Here is a 26,723-nt window from a genome sequence, read left to right as displayed (position 1 = left end):
AACCAAGGGGCCCACTGACGTGGGGTCGACTGTCCCGGCGCTAACTGCAGACCTGTCCTTGATCCTCCGCGCTTTGAGGAGTTGGGCTGAAGCAGACAGCATTAGAAATGAATTGTATGACATTCATAGAATGAGGTTTAATAAACAAAAGATTAAAACTGGTACCTCGCAACAAGGGTCGGATAATTTTAAGGAAAAACCCATGGAAGGTTGAAACATCCCCTTTGGAAAACTATGTATTACTGTGCTGGTAAACCTCTTACGTTATTTGTTTTTCAAACAGCTGATCAAAAGTGAACGTACTCAGACATTTCTCTCTTTATTTATTCTGATCATTACTAAACTGACACACAATATTTTTAGCGCAACGCAATCTGACTTTCAACAATCCCTACAAAAAATGGCCCTGACTAACAATAACCCTTAACTTTCATGAATCACGTACCTCACAAAAATCTTCGTTACTGGAACTACTGCAATACAGCGAGTGCCAATACTGCCAACTAAATGAAAGGTTCTAACTACTCAAGGCACTAACTACTGATAGGCATAGTTAGCAAATGTAAGATTTTGATAGAGAACAAACAATGTATTTACCTTAATACTGTTCAAACGTCATTATATATATCAGTTCATGACATCCAGTCTTACAAATTTTCTTTTTCTGACGGACACGCGTCCAGACCGCCCGCTCTCAAAACTCTGCCATCTCTCTCCCCACATCCACCACTGCTGGCGGCTCACCTCCAACTGCGTAACGCTACGCGCTGTTCACATCCAACTGTCCAACTCTACACAACCGAGTATTCTAGCAATGAGTGCAACCAGCCACAGACTGCACACAGCGCAGTCAGTGGTTTTCATACGGAGCGCTACGTGGCGTTACCAACATAACAACCTAAACAGCCTACTTACAAGGTGTACCCACATATTTCATGTTATAAACTGTATTGCTTAACAAAAATTTCTGTGATTAAAAATTAAAAACCATGTCCAAAAATGAATAACAATGCACACAATAATTTAAAGAACTTTAACAGGCTCAATTCATTAGTAAAAAAAGAACCTTTACAATCTTTAACATTAAGAATCGGGCTTAAGACCTGGAATATACGTAAGTGAGCAAATGCAAGTAAGAAGTCACACGAACTAGAGATGACTATAAGCTAGTTCAAACAAACTGAGTTTACCAGTAACATAAATTACAAATGACTGCCACTGAAGGCACTAACAGTTCCCAACCATAGGTAAATCAGTAATCAATAGAAAACGCCCATACAAAATACTGTAAGGCTAACAAGTCACCACAATGATTGTGGCTGCTGGAAAGCTCTTAAAAATTTATAATCTTAATAAAATCCCTTAAGCAGTAAGCAGACTTCAAGAAGAATATAATAATTCCAATCCCAAAGAAAGCAGGTGCTGACAGATTGAAAATTACCGAACTATCAGTTTAATAAGTCACGGATGCAAAATAATAACGCGTATTCTCTACAGACGAATGGAAAAACTGGTAGAAGCTGACCTCGGGGAAGATCAGTTTGGATTCCGTAGAAAGATTGGAACACGTGAGGCAATACTGACCCTACGACTTATCTTGGAAGCTAGATTAAGGAAAGGCAAACCTACGTTTCTAGCATTTGTAGACTTAGAGAAAGATTTTGACAATGTTGACTGGAATACTCTCATTCAAATTCTGAAGGTGGCAGGGGTAAAATACAGGGAGCGAAAGGCTATTTACAATTTGTACAGAAACCAAATGGCAGTTATAAGAGTCGAGGGGCACGAGAGAGAAGCAGTGGTTGGGAAGGGAGTGAGACAGGGTTGTAGCCTGTCCTCGATGTTATTCAATCTGTAATTGATCAAGCAGTGAAGGAAACAAAAGAAAAATTCGGAGTAGGTATTAAAATCCATGGAGCAGAAATAAAAATTTTGAGGTTCGCCGATGACGTTGGAAGAGCAGTTGAATGGAATTGACAGTGTCATGAAAGGAGGGTATAATATGAACATCAACAAAAGAAAAACGAGGATAATGGAATGTAGTCGGATTAAGTCGGGTGATGCTGAGAGAATTAGATTAGGAAATGAGACACTTAAAGTAGTAAAGGAGTTTTGCTATTTGCGGAGCAAAATAACTGATGATGGTCGAAGTAGAGAGGATATAAAATGTAGACTGGCAATGGTAAGGAAAGCGTTTCTGAGGAAGAGAAATTTGTTAACATCGAGTATATATTTTAGTGTCAGGAAGTAGTTTCTGAAAGTATTTGTATGGAGCGTAGCCATGTATGGAAGTGAAACATGGACGATAACTAGTTTGGACAAGAAGAGAATAGAAGCTTTCGAAATGTGGTATTACAAATGAATGCTGAAGATTAGATGGATAGATCATATAACTAATGAGGAGGTATTAAATAGGATTGGGGAGAAGTGACGTTTGTGGCACAACTTGACTAGAAGAAGGGATCGGTTGGTAGTACATGTTCTGAGGCATCAAGGGATCACCAATTTAGTATTGGAGGGCAGCGTGGAGGGTAAAAATCGTAGAGGGAGACCAGGAGATGAATACACTAAACAGATTCAGAAGGATGTAGGTTGCAGTAGGTACTGGGAGATGAAGAAGCTTGCACAGGATAGAGTAGCATGGAGAGCTGCATCAAACCAGTCTCAGGACTGAAGAGAACAAGAACAACAAGCAATAAGATAAACAATCCTCCAAAATACAAGAAAAGCTGGGAAGGCATACAATTTACGAGGGCTATCCTGAAAGTAAGGTCCGATGGGGTGCAAAATGGAACCCACAGTGAAAGTCCGATGAAGCTTTCCACAAATGCGTTTGGCAGCGTCTCTAGTATGTCCGTCGATCGCGTCACATCGTTCTTTTTAGTTCTGAGCGCACAGTGAGTGCGTAAAGATGCGTATAACAGTAGTGTCTCCCGCTACATATGAAGGCCTGGTGTGAGAATGCTCCTGATGTCATGCAGCACACATAACATAACTGTCATACGCTTCCTTCTGCATCACAATTCTCGGCCGGACTCTGAAGGGGCAATGAAGATGCTCCAGGTGCGTTTGATCACCCACAACAGAGCCCGTGCTTAACTCTTCCTGTGTTTCATCTCTGCTCACATCAACCACTAGCTATGAAGACAAAAAAAAAAAAGGTTCAAATGGCTCTGAGCACTATGGGACTTAACTTCTGAGGTCATCAGTCTCCTAGAACTTAGAACTTCTTACATTTGAGGTCATCAGTCCCCTGGAACTTAGAACTACTTAAACCCAACTAACCTGAGGACATCACACACATCCATGGCCGAGCCAGGTCTAGAACCTGCGACCGTAGCGGTTCGCGCGTTTCCGGACTGAAGCGCCTAGAACCGCTCGGCCACAGAAACCGGCCAGTACGCCCTATCCGGGGAAGTTCGGCCGCCGAGTGCAAGTCTTATTTCAGTCGATCACGCATTGGGCGACTTCGGCACCAGTGATGAAGATGAAACGACGACGAGGACATTACAACACCCACTCCACGAGCGGAGAAAATCTCCAACGCGGCCTAGAATCGAACCCAGGCTCGCTGCATTGGAGGCAAGCACGTCACCACGCAGCTAAGCAGGCGGCCAGCTATAGAGAAAATATTGTGCAAGGGACTGTGGACTTGCAGAACACACTTTAAACATCATGTGCTTGCTGAATTAACAGTATTGTATAGATCAAGAGTTCCGGAATTAACTGTCGACACTGCGCCATAACACGTATCAAAGATCAGGTTTACTTAACTTGAGCCAACGCGAAGGAGCTGGCAGAGGCTTCTGATTGAGGGCCAACCTAGACGTCGTTCGATGACGGAAGTGACGCCGCAGCAGACAGAATCATGTCTCTGTCCTGGGAGCAGGAAACAGAAACGCGCCGTCCGCTACCAGATCTGTCCTGCCAACACACATCAGAAGTGAACAGTAATCTGCCCAAATAAGGTTACAGACGACAATGTCTAGAATGTAGGCAATTTTAACTTATTCTGGAAATGACAACACACGCAAGTTACAAGTTCAACACTCCTTAAAATTACTTGAAAATTAACAAGGTGAAATGTCAGCGCCTGCAAATCCAATTACTAGGAGGTAGCCATCTAAAAAGGTGCATTCCCCTCGACACACACCATGTTGCAATTTCAATTTCATTCATTCAATTTACAACAGAGAATGCTCATACTCTTGCAGAGAATACGGCCTGAAACAAGAAACTAATATCAGGTATACTGATCGATGACCACACACACAATCACTCGGAGGCGCGTTAATATGACAAGTCTGTCCACATTAACACAGACCTTGCTGTACGATAACAAGTGCCAATAAAATGAACAGTTAACTCCACCCAGGTGTGAAGGGAACGTGACTTCCAGGATTACAATCCGTACAGGTGATCTGCAGGTGACGTATAATTTAAGCCTTCAGAAACGGCCGCGAACTTGCTGACCAGGCTTCACGCGGCGTCCGCTGCTCTTCCCTCAACTTGCCGCTATCAATCCTTAATCCAGCCGGCAGATCTTGCCTATGACTGATTTAAACACTCGCAACTTCTCGAGGTCCATACCGGACAGCCGGAGTCCCACCAAAAACAACTTCCCAGCCACATTACCGGCAGCCAACAGTCAGTATCATGACCTACCAAAAACCAACAACACACTCCCCGACCAAAGGCCCTAGCTTCGAATATACGATCAGGATCGATATCGGCAGCCCCAGTAGTTAGTGACGCCTGCAGAGCGCCATTCCCGCCAAAATTAAAGCCGCCACGGCTCAAAAATTTTCTTTATATGGATGCCGCTTCTCCTTTACCACTTACCAGTATGTAATCACATTAAGAAATTATCTGAAGTTCACTCTTGCGAATGACAATTCCTGACGAACAAAATATTATTCTTCTTCTTACAAATTTAAATAAAACCATAGAAGAATAAATTTAGCTACTGTATTTCTTTTTCGTGGTGTGCCTTGAAATGCATCATAGAATTCTGTTTTTTCAGTTACTTTAAGGATTGTCGATGGCCATGTCGAGGTGGATACATAGGGTTCCGTCAGATCACCGAAGTTAAACGTACTCGGGCGTAACCAACACTTGGATGGGTAACAGCTTTGCTTTTACGGTGGAGCGGCAAAAGGGAAGGTGGCGTGAGATCGCTGATCGGCAGTCTTTGCGCCAGACGTACTTGATTCAGTTCCAAACCTCTCCGCAGTGTCTCATGGAGTGAGGCCATGCGACACTGTTGACAGTGATCCGTCTGTCGGATGGGGACGTTAAGTTCGGCCGCCCCCTTGGTGCTCTTCGAGCGAATTGGGCTATGTGCCGGCTCCGTTTCTCACCCTCTCCCTTCTCTCATCATCTCCAACACAAACATGACACTGGACTAAGCACATACGCCCATCACAGTCACCTGTACTTAATACATTCACTTACGTACAGGGCTCTCATACTTCGAGAAGGAAAGGTGACTGTGGGTGCGAAGGAATGGGAAAACATTTCCAATTAGGCGGCTGAACCTACAGTCTGGAACCACGCGACCGCTACGGTCGCAGGTTCGAATCCTGCCTCGGGCATGGATGTGTGTGATGTCCTTAGGTTAGTTAGATTTAAGGAGTTATAGGGGACTGATGACCTCAGAAGTTAAGTCCCATAGTGCTCAGAGCCTACCGTTCGGGATCTCCCAGCCATTCATGCCATACGACTGTACTTAGACTGCTATTCGCCATCTAGAGGAGATGTTGAGTCTCAGACTGGCGCAACAAAAAGACTGCTATACATGTGAGCTTTCCGCCAAAAGACCGACTTCTGGCGTACAGAACACACACAATTTAAAGTATAGAGAGATACGTAAAAATGTAGTACACAGCTCTTTAGATCTTGTGTGCAGCTGATGTGTTAGGTACGCTTATAATTCTTTAATGCCAGGGTTTCCATTGCTAGTTATTTAACACGTAAATTGGTTACACTGTTACACTACAGAATTTTTGTTATATAAATTCGATGTAGTTTCTCGGCCATCGGAAAAGTCTCGGCAATTGTTTCGTCGCCTACCGCCTCCCTGGAAATTAACAAGTTATTATTTATATTGTAACAGATACAGTCTGGTCTTTCCTTCTCTGCCGGCCGTTATGGCTGAGCGGTTCTAGGCGCTTCAGTCTGGAACCGCGTGACCGCTACGGTCACAGGTTCGAATCCTGCCTCGGGCATGGATGTGTGTGATGTCCTTAGGTTAGTTAGGTTTAAGTAGTTCTAAGTTCTAGGGGACTGATGACCTCAGATGTTAAGTCCCATCGTGCTCAGAGCCATTTGAACCACCATTTTTTCCTTCTCTGTTTGGCTCTTGGGAGGGATCGATGTATTTAAGCCGTTATATTTTTCAGCGTTTCGTCTCCAATGGAACTTACCGCTGTCAAGTACTTCCTTTTGTAATCAGAGTGGGGATTTCTTGACATTAAGTTTGCAGGTTGGCCTGAATCAAGCGGCCCCAGGATTCAGTGCAGTCCTTCTGAAACGCTGTCGAAGTTCATGTTGATAATTTTGTATGCTCCCTTAAGATATATTTTCTTGCAATGCAGTTGTGGACTGATGAGTGCGACTCTGTGTATAATGAATGGTGTGACAGCATCTAGAACGGGTATTTTCAAAAAATTTCGCCTCCATGCTTACTAAGATATCACTGCCGGTATACTGCACGCAGTTGGCCTGGAGACTGTAATTGTTATATTTACGTTAGAACGTGTTAATGTGAGATACTTTTTGCTAGCGATCGTCGTCCCACACATTATGTTCCGGTAGTGCTGCCTTTAGAGATCGTACTCTGAATAGGAAGTTCGGTTAAACATTGAGGCCGTGCGGTGATGTACATTCCATGTTGTTTCCTGGTTTCTGGTTTCTGATGGGTACAACCAAGGCCAAAGTATGTGTTCCTTGTCTGATCCTAAAATCTAACTTTTTACAATACGTCGAACACTCGCAGTAAGCAGCTGTCTGCGGCTGTGTGCTGAGGATACTGCGGTGCATGAGAAGGTGCCGTCGTTGAGTGACTGTAGAAGGATACAAGATGGCGTAGAGAAAATTTCTAGTTGGTGTCATGAATGACAGATAAATGTAAAAAAATGTAAGTAGGAGAAACTATCCCAGGGTCAATGTAAGCATCCGATTCCACCCGTCTAAAAAATTGTTCAAATGGCTCTGAGCGCTATGGGACTTAACTTTTAAGGTCATCAGTCCCCTTGAACTTAGAACTACTTAAACCTAACTAACCTAAGGACGTCACACACATCCTTGCCCGAGGCAGGATTCGAACCTGCGACTGTAGCGGTCGCGCGGTTGGATTGTATTTTTGGAGAGAGATGCTATTGTCTTATTTATATGTATTTTAGTGTTTGTTCGTTGTGTATGTAGTGACGTCATAGGCGCCATATTGGAGATAGAATAGCCGTTTTCACCATATTGATGACATCATAGGCCAAAGCAGACGGGTGGAATCGGAATCTTCTGTAATTCCCAATCCCACGATATTCGAGTACAGCATTAGTAGTTAGTCACGGTGATTAAATATCTAGGCGTAACGTTGCAAAGCAGTATGAAAAGGAACGTGCATGTAAGGTTTCTAGTAGGAAAGGCGAATGGTCGACTTCGGTTTGTTGGGAGAATTTTAGGAAAGTGTGGTTCATTTGTAAAGGAGACCACATATGGAACACTAGTGCCACCCTTTGTTGAGTATTGTTCGAGTTTGGGATCCGGTCGGATAAAAAGGAGACCACATATGGAACACTAGTGCCACCCTTTGTTGAGTATTGTTCGAGTTTGGGATCCGGTCGGATTAAAGGAAGACATCGAAGCAATTCACAGCCGGTCTGCCAGATTCGTTACCGGCACGTTCGAACAACACGCAACAGGAGCACAATTCAGAAAATTTAGAGAAGCAGCATTTGAGGCTGACTTCAGAACTATTCTACAGCCACCAACCTACGTTTCGCATAAGATAATATCACAGAGAGATGAGGGCTCATGGAGAGGCATACAGATAGTTATTTTTCGCAAGTGGAACAGGAAAGGAAATGACCGATAGTGCTATGGGTACACGCTGCTAAGCAGCGTACTGTGACTTCACAGTACGTATGTAGAGGTATATTTCCTCACACAAGCCTGGGGAACGTGTCAGGTACACTTTACATTCCTATCATTGTATACACGATATAGAGTTGCCAGGCCAACTTATGGTAAAACATTATCATCGTGCGTCATGTTGTTTCGTGGATCTCGAAAATTACTTTTCGACATGGCTATTGATTAAACGTAGAAAGTGGTCATCATCTATACATGCCGTTTTGACAGCACATTATTAAGCAATTTCAGGGGCGCTACGCACAAACTGCGAAAGTTCGCCGCAACCAAAATCATTTTTTCCGTACGCGGTTAGCCCTAACCGTGATCCTGATGAACGGGCTGTGTGGGGAAATAAAAAACGTCCCGTGTGAAAAATTGTTGCTGGTGGTGCTCGCATGTCACACACAGGCGACCGAAAGATGATCTATTACTGAGCTTTCCGCAGCGGCTCGTCCATAACGGCTAAAGCCCGTAAATGTTGGTGTCTTTTTTTGAGGGACAAGTGCTGTTTAAATGGCATGTCCGTTCCATGTTGCTCGATCTTTCCTCTGCGCGTTATTGTCACGCTTTTTTCAACTTTTTTAAATTTTGCATGTTTGCTTGGACATTATGTCGGAAACCGAGCTTGGTTGCCATTTTTTTTCTTTATTAGAATGCTGTCAAAGTAGCTATACTCACGTGAATGAGAAATGGCCACGTTATAGGCCGGCCGTAGTGGCCGAGCGGTTCTAGGCGCTACAGTCTGGAACCGCGCGAACGCTACGGTCGCAGGTTCGAATCCTGCCTCGGGCATGGATGTGTGTGATGTCCTTAGGTTAGTTAGGTTTAAGTAGTTCTAAGTTCTAGGGGACTGATGACCACAGCTGTTAAGTCCCATAGTGCTCAGAGCCATTTGAACCATTTTATAGTATCAAATGCCCACTGTCTGAGTGTAGATATATGAGGCAGACGGGGAGAAGTTTCCAATCTAGATTCAGGGAACATGGGACCACTCGTTAACCTAAGTCAGCTTTAGAGCATCATTTGGCAAGCAATAAACACAGCTTCCGTAACATTAAAAAAGATTTACAAGTTTTGCATACGCAACCAAAAGGACCGGTCCCCAAACTGCTGCAGGCGCTGGAAATGATGAAGCGCGAGTTAGAACATCCAGACAGTGCTCTCAATGAGTAAACTGAACTGTAACGCAAAGGGATACTCAACAGCTATCCACAGTGTTTCCATCGGGCTCCAATTATGTAATTTTTTGCATATAGTTATCTCAGCATAGGTGTTACACGTTGTATTCCGCCGGCAATTTTGGAGGTTGCATGTGGTGTCAACTGGGATTAGACTCATACTTTTTTGAATGCTACTTTTATATCATTTCCTCTTTTTTTATTGGCTACATACCTAATATTTAGGTCTGTTGGCAAGGCTATAAAGCGTGCTTCAGACGGTGGATACTAGTCGTACTGACTTCAGCGTCATTTTATATTTTGTGCTCCATAATTATGCAAATTCCGCTCAATTTTTTTTCCATGTCTTTTCTATTGAGATTGTCAGACCATCTATCCTTGTTGATATTTCTGGGCACCTTCATGAGAATCTACATACAATTTTGTTATTGTACAACTAGTATGCAACAGAACGAAACGTTTAACTTACAAAATAAACAGAAGAAATTGCATTACAAGTTGTGGCTCAAGATCGTGCGGAAGAGCCACTTTCAATCGGTGGCGAAAAAGAAAAGGCAGGCACGTCTAAACGTTTACTGTAGAGGATTCCGAAATATTGTGCAAACAGCTCAGCAAATGGGACTTGTGGCAGGATAATGGATCCATTAAGGGCTATCAGCTGCTCCCCCTAATGGCCGGCGATTCTTTGATGACTGTTGGTGGCGGGATACGGTCAACAAGAGCTGCTGGCGTCCAGAGCTCCTTACGGGCGAGTGCAGACATCGTGTCATAAACAACACGACGTGCCCGCTCCTAGAGAGCAGCGTCTTCTGACAGCAGCGCTATTTTTACCGAGTGAGGACGGACGGCTAACCAGCACTCTGCGGGAAAGACAGATACGACAACAATCCGCCGCTGGCTGGTTTGCACTCGGCCCGAACAAGTCGCGGTTTACTTAACAATTCTAGCTCGAAAGAAGAGTCCACAAAAGCAAACAGAATTTTTCTGTAGGCCACGCAGGTTTCATTATTAAAGCGAAGTTATTCTTTGTCAAAATGGTGTACCATCCAACTACAAAAAAAGGGGGTTAATTGTGAAGTAGCGCATACAGTCAATTCGTTTCTTGAAAGTAAGAGAGTTTAATATTACCACTGCTGTTTCCCCTCTTTCTGCTCGGTACTCCATCATAATACTGGACAGTCACCAGAGAGGCACACTCACCAGAGATCTTTCGAAATTAGCACCTTGGACTCTACTAAATGTTAGTGATGTTTTTCTGGCTGCAGAATACAATGATGGCTGTCAACCTCAAGTCTAAACGTTAAATTACTACACTGAACATTCCGGACTACGCCTCAATATAAACAAGATTGAATACCTATCATCAAGATGAGTAGCATAAATCTTTCGAGGACAAATATCTTCAAGTAATTTAGCTTAAAAGTCCTGCAGATAGTTTGCGCGGTCGCTAGATCACATACCACGTCACCAGGGGCGATTCTAGAAGTCGGTCAAGGGTGACGGGGGGGGGGGGGGGGGTAGCTAATAGGGGGAGGGGGGAAGGGGGTTTGGAGGAATGGAATATCGCTTAATAAAAGGAGAGTTTTGGCCCTCTACCGACAAGCTGGTAAAATTTAGTGTTGCTTAAAGTAGGTTTTGGTAACTGTTTTGGAGTTCAGGGTAAAAAATGTGTTTTAATAAATAATAAAACGTCTATTTTAAGTTAAATGATATTTATTGGTTTAGATAGTAAGCTATTTTCTACTCTTATTCTTTTGTTAAAAATGTGTTTGAAATACATTGTAACTTATATTACTACATAATATTAATAAATGATTGAATCTGTTGGAATAATATATTCGATTATTTCTGAAGTCATATTATCCAGTGTAATATGATACTCCATGGGAGGGGGGGCTATAGCCCCCATACGCCCCCCCCCCTCTCCCCTTGCCAACGCCCCTGCACGTCACGAATGCGTGGCGTAAATGACGGACTGTTATTGATGTCCTGTGTGGCAGAAGACACCTTATCGACTCAAGTCGAAAATATACCATTCTGTAATTCACACAGTTGCCTTGAAGGTTGCATAATGTTGGCCCACAGCAAAAGAAGCACAGTAACAACTTCGTATGATTGAAACCAGAATACTCCATTACACGTCTCGCCTGACACTTCATCATTACTTGATCAGTGATGTGGAGATACAGCACCAACGCTGCAGACCCGGCAGAACTGCAGGATTCTCTGAGGACGAAGCAGAAGAAGAAGAAGAGAAAAAGACGAGTGCAGCTGATCCAAATGAACGGTGATTAGAAGTAAGATCAGTGCACTGCGATGATGGTGCCATTATCCGACCGGAGAGGTCTCGTGATACGTATGGTATACATTTCTTTCTATGGGGTCACATGAAGTCGTCTGTGTGACGCAGGAACCAGTCAGACACCTGGTGCGAGTTGGTAGCAGTCCTCCATGCAACCTCAAAAATCATCACTCCTGCAACATTCCGGAAAATTCGCACAGTTTCTTTCAGAAGCAATTATACGTATCCCGAGTGCCCTCTGCCACCACGATATAGGATGGCTGGCGGCAGAAAACTCAGCCCACTCGCAGTTGGAGCCTCTTTGCTACGTGACGCTTGCAGCCGCCGCCTAGTTGTGGCTCCAATTTTATCGTTTGTGCTTTACTTCAGAGAGCCTCATCTTTGTTGCTGTTGTATGAGCTGGACACTACTTCTTGCTGCACTATTTGTAATGAGTCTTCATATGCTTGGAGAAATACAAGTTTACATCTCCTGTTTACTGTGTTAACTTGTATACCAATCATTTCCTCTCCTGTCCAGCTTTTCTACGACGACAGTTGCTGCACCACTCTGTAGCCCACCGCTCCTTGCCGCTATTTACGAAGTCTTACACAGCATATAGTAAGGCAAATTTAAATGCCGAAGTTAGTTAATTTGTAGTGCTAAGTAAATTTACACGAGGACACTGTGCAATGAGCGGTACACTCAATGGGAATCCGTGGCATAGGAAACGTTTCGAGTACCCGTCGTCAGGTTCTCTTTGCCATGACGAAGAACTTCCTCTTAGAAATCGGAGCACCACAGTCAACTTTCCTAGTCGTTTCCTCCAATCAGAGCGATAAATGTTACGCCAGAACTGTTCACCATTGCTAAACTGCCACAACAAATAGTCACTTCACTTCCGATTCCTTGTACACCTTTGTTTCTTGATGTGTTTAGATTCCGAATTCTGGGTCCGGAACTTTTATTTCCCATTTCATCAGACATAATGACCGACCAAAACCGACACATGCAGAACAATGGAAACAAAATACACACCTTTCATACTAAGTGCTAGCCAAACTCTACTGGATAATTTAGCACAAGGCGTGATTCGACGTCACATACTAAATTATCATTATTTTCACTGAGATCACGAGACCTCCCCGGTCGGATAATGGCACCATCATCGCAGTACACTGATCTTACTTCTTATCACCATTCATTTGGATCAGCTGCACTCGTCTTTTTCTTTTCTTCTTCTGCTTCGTCCTCAGCGAATCCTGCAGTTCTGCTGGGTCTGCAGCGTTGGCGCTGTATCTCCACATCACTGATCAAGTAATGATGAAGTGTCAGACGAGACGTGTAATGGAGTATTTTGGTTTCAAACATACGAAGTTGTTACTGTGCTTCTTTTGTTGTGAGCCAACGTTATGCAACCTTCAAGGCAACTGTGTGAATTGCAGAATGGCATATTTTCGATATGAGTCGATAAGGTGTCTTCTGCCACACAGGACATCAATAGTAGTCCGTCATTTACGCCATGCATTGGTGACGTGCAGGGGCGTTGGCAAGGGGAGAGGGAGGGGGGCGTATGGGGGGTTATAGCCCCCCCCTTTCCCATGGAGTATCATATTGCACTGGATAATGACTGGAGATCACAGAGATCACTTAGATGTTGGTATATTCCGTTGTCTGTGAAATTCCTCGGAGAACTTTATATGGTTTGACGAATGAACATTGGGGTTAACATCGCACTGAAGACGAGGTCATTAGAGATGGAGGCCAGCCTCGGGTGGAGAAAGATGAGGATGGAAATCAACAGAAGCTTCTTTATAAGAACCATTCTAGAATGTAGAGCACGAAACCCTACGTCTGAAGCGCTAGACGATGACAAGAAGCGTTGTCCCACTGAATGTGTATTACTCATTGTTCCACCTCTCTCTCTCTCTCTCTCTCTCTCTCTCTCTCTCTCTCTCTCTCTCTGTGTGTGTGTGTGTGTGTGTGTGTGTGTGTGTGTTATACGAAGGTGTTTGCGAAAGCCTACAGCATTTATGCTTCGTATGACACTGCATGCTGCCAAACTTTTGAAGGAAGCAAATCATCGTTGCGACTGAGTTTGGGAAAGAATAAATATAAATGTGCAACGATATGTGGTGCTGTAGGTTCATGGGCACGGTGCACTTCTAATATGGGGAAGAGAGTGGCTTCGAATGTCAACAGATGATAAAAAAATTTATTTTTAAGTTTTTATCAAATTGACTTTTGATATTTTTTTTTATTCAGTTAACAAATTTAAATGTGATTTGTCATTTTTTTTCTATGTCGCATCGTTTTCGTAATCGTATTGACCTTTTAATTTGCTCTTATTTATTTCGTCCTATCATTCGCTTTTCTTTTGAAAGCTGCCTGTGTCACGCAGTCGCCTGCAACTTGCAACCAATTGCCAAGGACTACTCATTGGCTGGCATCAGCCCGCACAGCCACTAGCGAGTGTTCATATAGTCTCAAGTAACCAATGAAAGTGAGAAATTACAGTTCGGTTTTAGTTCTGAAACTGAATTTCATTTTTCTTCTGTTTTCCCGCGGAGGTCAGCTTCAATCACTGTGAACAAACCGAGCGTGATTACTAGTTCTGCCGCAGGTTCTCGACCGCCATTTTCTCAGATATATTGCACATTACGAGGTTGTGGTTAGGTTAGGACATGAGTGTAACTTCAGGGCTATATAACGTTTCAGTCCTTCGTCACAATTAGCTGAGAAGAGAGAATCTGGCGCACGAGTCATACCTGATGGCAGTCTCTTCCAACATTACATATCACAGCACTACAGCAGCTCTAAAGTGACTCACCACGTATGAGTTCACCTTTAACCAAGTGGCAGCCGATGTGACGAAACTGTAGCGGCAAGTGACAAACGTCAATTAAAAAACGCACAAGTTTGCCTCAGCCGCTGTTGTAGTCGGACGAACGTGGCATGTAATGTCGTAACCGCAACAGAGACTGTGAGATGGCCACTTTTTTTCAGTTTGTCTACGTATCGTAAGGCGGGAGACTTGAAAGTTACATAACTTATTTCATACCCTAACGGTACACACCCAGCCGTGGGTTGCTTATCAAATATTTTTCTAAGTTCCTATAAAAACCCTAAACGCCTGTAATAGAACTGTGAAACTACCTCAGCAGCAACAAAACAGCATTCTTAAATACATTGTGATGTCGTAAAATATAAAAATTTGGAAATTTGTGGTAAGATCGTATGGACCAAACTGCTCAGCTCATTGGTCCCTAAATTTACACACTAATTAATCTAACTTCCACTAACTTACGCTGAGGGCAACACACACACACACATGGCCGAGGGAGGACTCAAACCTCCGACGTGGCAAGGCGCCTTAGGACGAGCGGCTACCCCGCGCGACGTAAAATATAAACTAAGTTTATTCGTAACCCTATAAACTGTTTCGAATGAGGTATTATTCCGTTTTGTTTAAAGGTCAATACTTCAAGAAGCTTATCATTTATTTCAAATGTACTGGTTTCAATATTCCAAGTAAAATATGCCTAATCTGCCGTCGGAATAAATGTCTAGTACGTCATTTAAGTTTTTCTTAGAAGGAGTAAAATGACCTTATGAAATATTTGTACTCTTTTCCATAATGAGTCTACAATATTTTGCACAAATTTTCTTTTAGCTAAATATTTACTTGTAATATATAATCTTCTCGCGCTCGGTATAAAACATGCATACCTATGAATTCTTTAAAATACTTCATGGCAGAGATTTTGTGAAATTTTAACTCCTACGGCATTCTCGTAACAGACTCACATGTCCAGTACGAAATATGTGATATATTTCTCATTGTTAGTGGTATTTCCGGAATTTAGGAGATAAATAATAACTTTGTATAAGTATTTAATCTGCTTAATCTTACGTCTGAAGCGCTAGACAATGACAAGAACCGTTGTCCCACGGAATGTGTATTACTCATTGTTCCACCTCTCTCTTTCTCTCTCTCTCTCTCTGTCTCTCTCTCTCTCTCTCTCTCTCTCTCTCTCTCTCTCTCTCTCTCTCTCTCTGTGTGTGTGTGTGTGTGTGTGTGTGTGTGTGTGTGTGTTATACGAAGGTGTTTGTGAATCGATCTATAAATTTTTTACCTTAAACTTTTAACCAGACGATGCATATCATTACAAAAGCCTTTAGAATACCATGTGCCCAATAATCAACATAGAAGCAAGTGTTCATGTTGCACACTCTCCTCATTTCGTTTTCTTTAAGTCCCGTTAGCCTTCAGTGATACATGTAACTCAGTGCTGATGCGTAGGGGAAAACAAATCCGTAATTTGCGAATACAGTGTTCACACAACGTGCAGAGCGACATAAAATGGAACGAGCACGTAAGGCCAGTTGCAGAGAAAGCTAATGGTTGACTTCTGCTTATTGGAAGAAATCTAGGACATTGTAGCTCATCTATGAAGAATACCGCTTATAGAACACTTGTGCAACCAATTGTTGAGTACTGCTCGAGTGCATGTTATCACTACCATATCGAATAAAAGAAGGACATCGAAGCAATTAAAAGGCGTGCTGCTAAATTTGTTACCGTTACTTTCAACCAGGGCAACGGCTTTGCCGCATTAGATACACTGGTTCCCGTCACATCATCGAAGTTAAGTGTTGTCGGGCGTGGCCGGCACTTTGATGGATGACCGTCCTGGCCGCCATGCACTGTTCCCGTTTTTCGGGGTTAAAAAAATGGTTCAAAAGGCTCTGAGCACTATGGCACTTAACTTCTGAGGTCATCAGTCCCCTAGAACTTAGAACTACTTAAGCCTAACTAACTTAAGGACGTCACACACACCCATGCCCGAGGCAGGATTCGAACCTGCGACCGTAGCGGTCACGCGGTTCCAAACTGAAGCGCTTAGAACCGCACGGCCACACTGGCCGGCTTTTCGGGGTTCCCTCAGCCTCGTGATGCCAACTGTGGAGTTACTCCACCGAATAGTAGCGGCTCCACTCAAACAAAACCGTCACAACGACCGGGAGAGCGGTGTGCTGACCACACGCCCCTGCTATCCGTATCCTCAACTGAGGATGATACTACAGTCGGATGGTCCCGATGGGCCATTTGTGACCTGAAGACGAAGTGCTATGGCTGTAGGCTGCTTTCGATGAGCACACCGGCACTGCAAAATTTCTACGTGAACTGAAATGGGAATCCCAGAAGGGAAGAAGACGTTTTTATTTTGCGGAACACTATTGGCAATAGAAAACCGGCATTTGGAGTAGACTGCAGAACGATAATACTGCTGCCACTGTTCTCCTTGCACAAGGAACGCGGAGACCAAATAAGAGAAATGGAAGGTCGTTCGGAACTATGTAAACACTAGCTTTTTCACTCGATCCAGTTGCGAGTGGAAAAGGAATTGTAATGACTTGCAGTGATACAAGGTATTTTCCACCATGCACCGTATGGCTGACTTGCGGAATATGTGCCCTACCGGTTCAAAACATTCGAGATTGGAATAACAAGCAATTATTTTTAAAAAATCAGCTTTAAAACCCCACGTTTGTACGCCGGATTAAAGCATAAAATAATTCCTCGTAGGCTCATATAGATTACTGACCCCATACATATAGTTCTGAAAATTTGCGATTATGGATTTTAACAGCTATGGAGATACTAGTAAAATGAAAAATGGGGGCGCATGCCATATATAACGCTAATGATGTGAACTATTCATGCATAAATTATGTGTTTTGTGCTCCCAATGTTTTTCCTTTTAAATCTTCCAAATACTTTCACATTTGTTAAATATCACAACTACAAATCTTCATGACAATGTGTATGGGGCTAGAAATGTGTATGGGGCAAGGAGAATTTATTTTGTATTTTTTTAGTCCGACTTACGTGGTATATTACAAATTGATTTCTACTGAAATAATTTATCTCTGCATTTACGTCTATTTTGTGTAAAATTGTGCAATAGATTTCAAACACTTGTTGTTGTTGTTGTGGTCTTCAGTCCTGAGACTGGTTTGATGCTGCCCTCCATGCTACTCTATCCTGTGCAAGATTCTTCATCTCCCAGTACCTACTGCAACCTACATCCTTCTGAATCTGCTTAGTGTATTCATCTCTTGGTCTCCCTCTACGATTTTTACCCTCCACGGTGCCCTCCAATGCTAAATTTGTCATCCCTTGATGCCTCAAAACATGTCCTACCAACCGATCCCTTCTTCTAGTCAAGTTGTGCCACAAACTTCTCTTCTCCCCAATCCTATTCAATACCTCCTCATTAGTTACGTGATCTACCCACCTTATCTTCAGCATTCTTCTGTAGCACCACATTTCGAAAGCTTCTATTCTCTTCTTGTCCAAACTAGTTATCGTCCATGTTTCACTTCCATACATGGCTACACTCCATAAAAATACTTTCAGAAACGACTTCCTGACACTTAAATCTATACTCGATGTTAACAAATTTCTCTTCTTGAGAAACGCTTTCCTTGCCATTGCCAGTCTACATTTTATATCCTCTCTACTTCGACAATCATCAGTTATTTTACTCCCTAAATAGCATAAATCCTTTACTACTTTAAGTGTCTCATTTCCTAATCTAATTCCCTCAGCATCACCCGACTTAATTTGACTACATTCCATTTCCTCGTTTTGCTTTTGTTGATGTTCATCTTATATCCTCCTTTCAAGACACTGTCCATTCCGTTCAACTGCTCTTCCAAGTCCTTTGCTGTCTCTGACAGAATTACAATGTCATCGGCGAACCTCAAAGTTTTTACTTCTTGTCCATGAATTTTAATACCTACTTAGAATTTTTCTTTTGTTTCCTTTACTGCTTGCTCAATATACAGATTGAATAACATCGGGGAGAGGCTACAACCCTGTCTCACTCCTTTCCCAACCACTGCTTCCCTTTCATGCCCCTCGACTCTTATAACTGCCACCTGGTTTCTGTACAAATTGTAAATAGCCTTTCACTCCCTGTATTTTACCCCTGCCACCTTCAGAATTTGAAAGAGAGTATTCCAGTTAATATTGTCAAAAGCTTTCTCTAAGTCTACAAATGCTAGAAACGTAGTTTTGCCTTTTCTTAATCTTTCTTCTAAGATAAGTCGTAAGGTCAGTATTGCCTCACGTGTTCCAACATTTCTACGGAATCCAAACTGATCTTCCCCGAGGTCAGCTTCTACCAGTTTTTCCATTCGTTTGTAAAGAATTCGCGTTAGTATTTTGCAGCTGTGACTTATTAAACTGATAGCTCGGTAATTTTCACATCTGTCAAAACCTGCTTTCTTTGGGATTGGAATTATTATATTCTTCTTCAAGTCTGAGGGTATTTCGCCTGTCTCATACATCGTGCTCACCATATGGTAGAGTTTTGTCATGACTGGCTCTCCCGAGGCCATCAGTAGTTCTAATGGAATGTTGTCTACTCCCGGGCCTTGTTTCGACTCAGGTCTTTCAGTGCTCTGTCAAACTCTTCACGCAGTATCTTATCTCCCATTTCGTCTTCATCTACATTCTCTTCCATTTCCATAATATTGTCCTCAAGTACATCGCCCTTGTATAAACCCTCTATATAGTCCTTCCACCTTTCTGCCTTCCCTTCTTTGCTTAGAACTGGGTTGCCATCTGAGCTCTTGATATTCATACAAGTGGTTCTCTTCTCTCCAAAGATCTCTTTAATTTTCCTGTAGGCAGTATCTATCTTACCCCTAGTGAGACAAGCCTCTACATCCTTACATTTCTTACATTTCTCCTCTAGCCATCCCTGCTTAGCCATTTTGCACTTCCTGTCGATGTCATTTTTGAGACGTTTGTATTCCTTTTTGCCTGCTTCATTTACTGCATTTTTATATTTTCTCCTGTCATCAATTAAACTCACTATTTCTTCTGTTACTCAAGGATTTCTATTAGCCCTCGCCTTTTTACCTACTTGATCCTCTGCTGCCTTCACTACTTCATCCCTCAGAGCTACCCATTCTTCTTCTACTGTATTTCTCTCCCCCATTCCTGTCAATTGTTCCCTTATGCTCTCCCTGAAACTCTCTACAACCTCTGCTTCTTTCAGTTTATCCAGGTCCCATCTCCTTAAATTCCCACCTTTTTGCAGTTTCTTCAGTTTCAATCTGCAGTTCACAACCAATAGATTGTGGTCAGAATCCACATCTGCCCCAGGAAATGTCTTACAATTTAAAACCTGGTTCCTAAATCTCTGTCTTACCATTATATAATCTATCTGATACCTTTTAGTATCTCCAGGATTCTTCCAGGTATACAACCTTCTTTTATGATTCTTGAACCAAGTGTTATCTGTGATTAAGTTATGCTCTGTGCAAAATTCTACAAGGCGGCTTCCTCTTTCATTCCTTCCCCCCAATCCATATTCACCTACTATGTTTCCTTCTCTCCCTTTTCCTACTGACGAATTCCAGTCACCCATGACTATTAAATTTTCGTCTCCCTTCACTACCTGAATAATTTCTTTTATCTCGTCATACATTTCATCTATTTCTTCATCATCTGCAGAGCTAGTTGGCATATAAACTTCAAACACTAGGAGTGGAGATTACAACAGAGACATATGTTAGATTTCAGGTATGTTTCAGTTTCTCTTCACGTGAGTCAAATAATATATTATTTCTTCTTCCTACTTCGCGAAAAGACTTTGAAGATAAGAATTACAGAGATTTCATCCCACACGGTAGCTGACCAGCAATCGTTCTTCCTGCGAAGAATCCGTGACTGGAAAGCGAAAAGGGAGAAGTGGTAGTGGTACACGAAGTACCCTCTGCTACACACACAAAACGAGAGAGCGTGTTGAGGTTGCGTTGTCATACAGTTCTGAGTTATGATGAAGGTTCCAAATCTTTAGATTATCATCAAGTTAGTTTAAAATCAACTGCAAAAATTATAGCACACACAGACAAGAAAGCAGCTTAATAAAAACTTGTTAAAAACGGAGAAGAGTTAAGGCAGTGGTTTTAATGTTTCAGGTGTTCTACATAGTCATACTAACTTGAGTACAATGTACAGAGCGATCACACAACCATGAGAAAACCTCGCCGCGCGAAATTAGCCGAGCGGTCTGAGACGCTGCAGTCATGGACTGTGCGGCTGGTCCCGGCGGATGTTCCAGTCCTCGCTCGGGCATGGGTGTGTGTGTTTCTCCTTAGGATAATTTAGGTTAAGTAGTGTGTTAGCTTAGGGACTGATGACCTTCGCAGTTAAGTCCAATAAGAATTCACACACATTTGAAAAATTTTTTTCTTTTTTTTGAGAAAACCTCAGAAAAATTCTTATTTCGGATGTTGTTCAATTTGGGCGTCACAAAAAATGGTTCAAATGGCTCTGAGCACTGTGGGGGGGGGGGGGGGGGATTCGAATGCATGTCTCCTCCTCACTCACCAGGCAGACGCCCTAACCACTAAGCCACGGTGACACTGTGGCTTTGCGTAACTGAACACATACTACTCTAGCACGTCTCTCTCCACAATCTAAATTCCCGTTTATTCCCCTAAACTTGAACAGAGGCTCTGCAGCTCTACTGGAATAGAACCTCAGCATCGAACGAGATGGGGGTTCCTCCCTGAAACAAAATGAGCCGAGAGAATGGGAATTGATATCGAGCAGGGAAACGTGTTACGGTAGTATGCGCAGTTGTGCAAGGCCACTGTGCCACGGTGACGTAGTGGTGGTGTCTAGTGAGCAGGAGAGACCCAGGTTCGAATCCCTGTCTTCGAACAGATTTTCATTCATCACGTCAGTCTGCATGTTTACGTCATTGCTTTTGTTCGAGAATCAAGGTGCGCAAGAAGAACTTGATTTGGAAATGTAGCTCCATTGCGATTTGGAATACAACACCGTTGAGACACTACGGCCGCACGTCCACTATTTGAAACCGCCAGCCCACAACTGACCGGTAGAATACAAATGTGTTGTTCGCAGTTGGTCGCTAACGCTGCCACCGTAGTTACTGCGCTGACGTCGCTTATACGCCAGGAATGAAGTCAGCCTCGGAACATTCTGAACGGACTATACATTTACAGGATTAGTCTACAAAAAAAGTTGGCGGCAACTGACACAAGATCTGTTGTTTAAAATGGCTGCGACTGTAGGGAACGCCTCGATTCATTTACGCCCTGACTGGAGTGCAGCGACGCCTCGCCACTTTTGCTCCGCCACGACTGAACCGCACCTCCGCGAGCGTCGCTAAGTGCGTTCTCTGTTAACGGGCGGCATCTCACGCCGCTCTGGAGAACCGAGAGATACCCACTCCTCCAGAGAGCAGAGGCAGCTGCTCGTCTCGTTTGATACCTGAATTAATTAAAATCGCTCTGAGAAATTGCCCTAAGAGACGGCGACGTCGAGACACAGTGCACTCCCCCTCCCCCTTGTTCCTCCCCCACGCAAATTTCACGCAGCAAGAACTCCGAGTACAACAGAGCGAGTTGAGAACTTACTTGCAGCACTGTGAAAGGCAGGCCTGAAGGAGCCACGTACGTCGGCAACATCCAGAACACCATTGTGCTCCAATACAACGTTTGTATGAAGTTACGAAGTGTTACAAATTAGGAGACAAGGAAATGAATGCAACGCTCCAGACAAAGGAGTAAGAAAGACGGAGCTTCATGTTCGGTTGACAGGAGAATTGGGTCTTAGGTGCTTTTAGCATCAGTGGTGTAATTCAGAAGTAATACTTCGAGGTGCCGGGGCTAGCAGTGTATTTAACACTAAATTCTTCTAGAACCTTCATATGTAAATGATGCTCTAAGCCCAACCCCCCTTTTCTAACTCCAACTTTTTCTGTTGCACATGGATTAAGAAGAAACGCGAACTGACTGTAATCGACCCTGCAAGTGGAGTAGAAAATAGTTTGGCACCTGCAATAATTTAATTTGATAGAAATTAATTAAATAAAGGAAAGTTTCATTAACGTAGTGAGAAATGAAAGGGTTGCTCTACCGATTAACAGAATGAAAGTTCTGTCCAAAATAACAATTTGATTTATAATGACTAAACTCAAAACAATAAACAAAACCCATGAAACATTTAGAATACATCAAATTGGATACTCAAGTAAATGCTGTGAAGGTGAAGTTGTCCATAAACTAGATTGTGACATTTATGACACCCAGCCAACCTAACATTAATTGCTGCTACAGTAGTGTTAACTCAGACAATGAACACCCAAGACAGAACAAAGTTAGAAAAGACGAACGGGCGCGCTCTGCTGAACTCTGATTATCACCTAGCAAAATTCCCTAATCTGCCGGTGCTGTGGACATACATTACCAAGCTGTCTTCTTAACTGGAAGAACACGATCTGGCGTACCGGAGGCGATGGCTGGTTGCTTCGACGTCCCGTCGTGGTGATGATAATGTCGTGAGTATAGCCCGAAACAAATTATCCTGGTCCGGTTGTTCCAGACTAAAGACTTCCTAGCAATACAAATGCGCCTCTGAGGGAGACGAAGAAGGCCTGCCACACAATCACTGACGGTACAGTGATTGGTTTTAACAAGTGAAGTCACACAGTAACTCCAATACAGTCAACTTTAGCCAAAACTGCTCAAGACAGACAACATAGGTCGCTTGTACACAGAACGCTCAATTGCCAACTGTGCTCGGAAAGTTACGTTGAAGTCGAAACTTCAGCAACTTCGTCAAACAGTTACAATTAAATAAAAATATATTAGACAGCCAATGGAAGGCAGGCTGTCCAGAGCAATGGGAGCTCAGTCTTGTAACCTACTCCAACCAAAAGGCGAGAGCCGACTCCCTCAAGAGCACCCGTACAAAACCGAACACAAAACATTCCCACCCCACGACAGTGGCCGTGGTTAAACGTTCCAATCAGCAACTCGGAAACTGGCGGAAAATTCCACTCTATTGACAAAGCACTACCTTTCCACCAATGGAGATTCTTGGCGCCAATTTCTGCGCCGATTTTGCTACGTCACGGAGTTATGCCCTGAGCAAGCCAATCACAGTTACGATTTTGCAGAAAACGCGGGAATTAGCCCACCAAGACTGCCTGGGAACATAAGTCTTTCCCACGCCTCGCTGGTAGCTAGCGATGTAACGGAATCTATAGCCCCTGTGGGCGTGTCGCCGCCACTCGTATGACAAAGTCGGCGTCTGGAAAGCATCCACTCGACTCCCTCACACCCGTCGGCTTAACCCTTTCAAAATCAGCAGCACCCGCCTGTCACCGGACCACTCGGGTGAGTAGAGATGCTTCATGGGAAGTTCGCGTGCGAAGGAATAGCAACTTTTCACTGCATGCAGTTAGAGAGGAAAATCTAATTACTCAAAGATAGAAATATGAGAGGGGCTCATGCCACCTCTCAATACTTCAATTTCAGGAAGGACAGTCAATTTTACTGAAGAACTGTATCATGTGCGGCTGTTAAGGTCCGTGACTGAATTTTCTCATTTTGAGAAGACCGCAGGAGTGATGTGTTTTACTTGCCAAATATATGCAACAGCCAGGATCACATAAATATTCCTTATGTAAAACAAGAGCTTTCTATAGGCTTTGCTGTCGTCTTCAGATCCTAAAACTCGTTATGTTATGAAACGTCTTCATTTTACGTCGGATATAACAGCAGGGCACGAGGTCCAACATAAAATGAACACATTTCGTAACAAAAAGATTTATTAAGACCTGAAGATGACAGAAAAGTCTGTCAAAACCGGCTGTTTTAAATAAAGAAAAATTTATGCGCTCTTGGCTGCTGAAAATTTTTAGGAAGCTTCGTGTGTTGTTGGTGGTCTGAGGGTCTCTTTAGTTCTGTCACTTTCTTTTGGCCTCTGTGAAGTAACGAATTGAATTTAAAAAAAAAAACCCTTATGACAAAACATTAACAGTCGAATGCTCCACAGCACGGGTATGGAAACGGTGGCCAGTTGGCCGCACCCTCCTTATGATTGCTTTCAAAACGGCAGGCGAAAGAAATTCGTGGAAGAGCGAGCGAAGCATTAGCACTGGATTCCGCTCGGGACGCATTTTCGTCTGTTTCTTTCAGTGCGCGGTTCACACCTCGGGTTTCCAGCGGGACAAACGAGATACGCGATCCTTGCCGCCTGCTAGTTGGCTTCTCGCCACAATTCGTGAACGCTCGGCTCCGTACAGGTCCAGGACCCATGAGAAATCAGTATTTAATTGAAAAGGTGATCAATAGGGGTCTTAACTGTGTCGTGTTCTATCGTGAACTTCCAAACATTTAAACGCGCAGGCTAGAATTATTAAATTCTTCTCAAATAGTTACTCGCTCCGCGCCGGAGATGGATGCTGGCACTCGTAAGACTTGTAGTATCACGTGCTATGACATACGCTCCGTGCCCTTTCTTTCTCGTGGGCCTCAGATTGACGCTCATGAAGCAGGCTATTCATTGTTTTTCTTACTCCGCGCATGCGCTAAGCCATTTCGTCTCCTCTGGATTCCATGGAAAAAAAAACTAGTTTCCATTCTCAGTGCGATGTTATGGCACACACGGTCGTATTTTCGTCTCTGGATCAGCGCTGACAACACATACATGTTATTTACTGCTTAAAGAAAAAACTCAGGCCAATGCGATCGGTCGGTTATCAAAGGTATTTCTACACAAATATTTCAAAAAATCGGTTATACTGATTGTGGATATTCATACACTAAATTTCAAACAATCGAATGACCTGCCTGTTGTCAAAAATCGTGAAGGTACTCCGAATTGCTTGTGGACTGAGATTACCTATCTCATTGCCGTATTTTTATTTTCTTTCCTTTCTCATGTTATCATTATAAATAATTCGTGTCCGCCGCGGACGTGTTACAATACTGCTACTGTTGGCATTGAAGGTGATTTAATGACTCAGCAGCTAGCAGTTGCTGTTTTCGACGTTTTTTTTTACTATGATGAGAATTCAAGAGCCCTGGAATCCAATATTAAAATATCTACATATATTTACGTACCGTGAACATTGTGTATTTGCTAACGGCGTAGCACAATTTTTCAACGGAAGTGTTTAAGACAACTGTTGTAAAAAGTCACAAGTAAAGAAACAATGTTCATGAGACGCAAATACACTGATGAGCCAAATCATTAAGACCACCTTCTTTATGGATCCTATGTCCATCTTTGGAAAGAAATGCATCACTGATTTTGCGTATCAGGGATGCGAAGTTCGTTGGTAGGTTTTTGGAGGCATGCGGCATTAGATATCTACGCACAGGTCATATAATTCACATAAACTATGGGCCCCTGATTTACGTATGCCGTGATGGCGCCCGGTAGCGACCCAGATTGGTCCTATAAGATTTACTATATGTGAAATTGGTAGCCTAGACATCAACGTGAATTCACTGTAATGTTCCTCAAACCACTGTAGCACCGCTCCAAGACACAGACAATTATACTTCTGAAAAATAACATCGCCTTCGAGGAAGACATGACGCACGAGGGGATGCAGGTGGTTCGCACTTGCCAGCGTGTATTCGATTATTACCACAGGTCCCATGCAAACACAGAAGAATGTCTGCCATAGCGTAATACCACTCCCACCAGCCTGGGTCCATGGCGCGCTGCACGTTCCGAGCCGCCGTTCACCTCGATGACGGCGTTTGTGGAGACGACCAGCGACCTTCTGTAATAAAAATGTGATCCACCCGAAGAGCCGACACGTTTCCATTCATAGACGGTTGAATCCTGATGGTGCCGTGCCCACTACATTCGGAATTGACGATTTCGTTGGGTCAACATGTGAGCACGCAGTGGTGCTCTGCTGCGGAGCTCCATGTTGAACAATGTGTGCTCCGAAACACTTGTGTGTGTACCAGACTGGCGCTCTTTCAGCAGAGATGCCACAAAACACCATCTATTCTACTTTACAGAGCATACAAACCTCCGAACCCCACGTTCTGTGAATCCCTTAGCGCCTAGTGGTAGAGATCCTCCAGTCTAATAATAAAAACGGCAGAGTTGCAAGTGGGATGTGACCATTTGCACATCATGGTCTTATCAAGGAAGCAAGATGTACGACTAAACACCAATCTTGCTTACTGTTGGCCATAAAGGTAAACTCCTCTTATGAATTTTACCGAGCCCATAGAGTCATGGTGATACATGACCATGTGGTCTTCAT

The sequence above is a fragment of the Schistocerca piceifrons genome, chromosome 2, assembly GCF_021461385.2.
Source record: "Schistocerca piceifrons isolate TAMUIC-IGC-003096 chromosome 2, iqSchPice1.1, whole genome shotgun sequence".
Lineage (NCBI taxonomy): Eukaryota > Metazoa > Arthropoda > Insecta > Orthoptera > Acrididae > Schistocerca > Schistocerca piceifrons.
Note: the sequence above shows the minus strand (reverse complement) of the source record.